The sequence below is a fragment of the Triticum dicoccoides genome, chromosome 6A (genome assembly GCF_002162155.2).
Source record: "Triticum dicoccoides isolate Atlit2015 ecotype Zavitan chromosome 6A, WEW_v2.0, whole genome shotgun sequence".
NCBI lineage: Eukaryota > Viridiplantae > Streptophyta > Magnoliopsida > Poales > Poaceae > Triticum > Triticum dicoccoides.
Window position 1 is genome coordinate 564558314 of NC_041390.1, and position 2269 is coordinate 564560582.

Sequence of the window (2269 nt, forward strand, 5' to 3'; positions counted from 1 at the left end):
TACTTATGGATTGCATCCCAAAGATAACACTACCTAGATCTATTGCAATATGGCTAGCTAGGGGCGTTAAACAAGAGCGCTTGTTGGGAGGCAACCCAATTTTATTTTTGTGTTTTTTGTTTTGCTTCTATTCTTGAATAAAATACACATTATTACCTCTATAGTAATTGTGTTTTGGTGTTTTTAATTAGTGTTTGTGCCAAATGAAGCCTTTGGGATACTTTGGTATACCATTGATTTGATCTTGCTGAAAAACAGAAACTTCTGCGCTCATTGCCAGCATTGTTAAAAATCACATAAGCGTGATAAAATCCTGAAGGTGGGGTGGGCGGTGGGGGGAGAGGGGCCGGATCTGGTGGCTTCGGTGACATGGGGTGATAAGTAGCTGAGAGCATGTGTGGACTGCGAGAGACAAAGAAGATGGTGGGGATTTGGGGTGCGGCTGCAAGGGTCTATGGGGAGTGGGGCTTGGGGCCGAACGTGCCGGGGGGTGAGTGAGATCGTGGGAGGAGTGGGCCTGGGGTCTTGTTAGAATAGACCCACCCTATATATGGCTTGTTCCCTATAACGACTACAATCAGGGATATTCATTGGCTTGTTCCATAGTGGTGTGAGAATTCCAATCTTCTTGATTAATTTCTCATTATTTGACGTGATAATAATGATTTATTTTTGTGTGTCATGGCATTAAAATGACTTTAGCGACGCAATGGAAAATAGATACTAAATAAACAATTATCATTAGCTTATTATTAATTTATTTGTATGAACTGAATCAGGTTTCACACAAACAATATAAGCATTCACCTCCAGGCAATATTTCTAGTACATATATAAACTCATTTCATGGTACTTCTCAGTTCTTTCGGCATCAACATGTGCTACTACTGCCTTCCATGCAACTGCTCTTATCCTTGTCATAACCTCAGTTAACACAGTTAGCTTTGCATGCAATGTTGCCACTAGCTCGGTCTGGTGGCGAACAATTGTCCACAGTTGTACACAGGTCAGTATATGTGCACAAATCACAATAGAGATACCTCAATCAACACATATAACCCAGCAGGAAAATATATGTTTCTGTATCCAAATACGAGTGAAGAGATTGTGAAAGAAAGAAGAAAACCATACCTACATAACGCCCTGCTGCATGACATGAGAAGACAGTGGTGGCCATGGCTACAAGAGCTACCAAGCATACGGCCTGTGTGTAGTTCCGCATACCGGCCATGGCAGATAGTTAGCTATTCCTTTTCTGCTAATGTTGTTTGTTGATTTTGCCGAATTCATGTTCTTTGCCTAGGTGCTTGTGTTTATATTGAGGGAAAGCTAGCAGTCTTGGATCTTAATACAGAAGAAAAACTTGGAGTAAAATTATTTCTTTCCTCCTATAGTTTTGTAGTAAATAAATGCCTCTTTGTACAAAGGCTTGCTATAATCTCCACAATAAATTCTTGCCATTTAATCATATTATGTATTAATGCATCCTTATCTGCATTGTGTTAATGCTGCCTTATCTTCATTAATACATTCTTGGTATATGAGCCTATTATACACGTGGTTTAATTTATCCCATGGTAGTTCTGATTTACAGTGCCCTCACCCACACTCATTGATACAGAAAAAGTAGAGTTGTCCTCGCGAGTAGGGATGAAAACAAAGCAAAAATGCATGAAACTAAGTGTTGCCACATTCTTCTTTATTTTTTCTGAATGCATAATTGAATATAAAAACCAAGCAAATGAATATAGAAACATATCGTATTGGAAATAGATACATACCAAATAAGATATCTACACAAATACAAAAGCTATGGATGGGTGGTTGACACAGTGCCATCAGGACAGTAGTCTGGTGTCCCTAACACTTGGTTGAGCTAATAGGCTACTCGATTACTTGATTTAGCAGTAGAACATATTAGGTTGAGTTTCTTTCATAGATATTGACAAGGGCCTTCATGACAAGGCCTATTGGAGCCGTAATGTCCACACTACGATGGAAACTTTTTTATTTGGGGAAGGATAAATTCAATTTCCATATCCATTCCACGAAAAATTGATGTTCTATCCACTTAAAGATTTATGTTTTTGTTTCCTTATTTGTGGAAAACATAAATATTGAACATTTAAGTGTCGATTTCATTCCTACTACTGAGAGTGCGCGTCTATGACGGGATAGAAATATTTGGTATTTTTCCGATCAATAAAAAACACTTAATGAAGTGTCACCTCATCACAATGAAAGGGGTAATAGTTACGAAAATCTTACA

General features: G+C 38.4%; 1 long non-coding RNA gene across 1 annotated transcript; it reads right to left on the reverse strand.

Moving 5' to 3' along the window:
* Positions 1-724: 724 nt before the first annotated feature.
* LOC119315294 lies at positions 725-1268 on the reverse strand. The gene is made up of 2 exons (XR_005152671.1): positions 1132-1268; positions 725-972 (listed from the first exon to the last, which is right to left on the reverse strand). It is a non-coding gene; the product is annotated as an uncharacterized LOC119315294 (long non-coding RNA).
* Positions 1269-2269: the final 1001 nt, after the last annotated feature.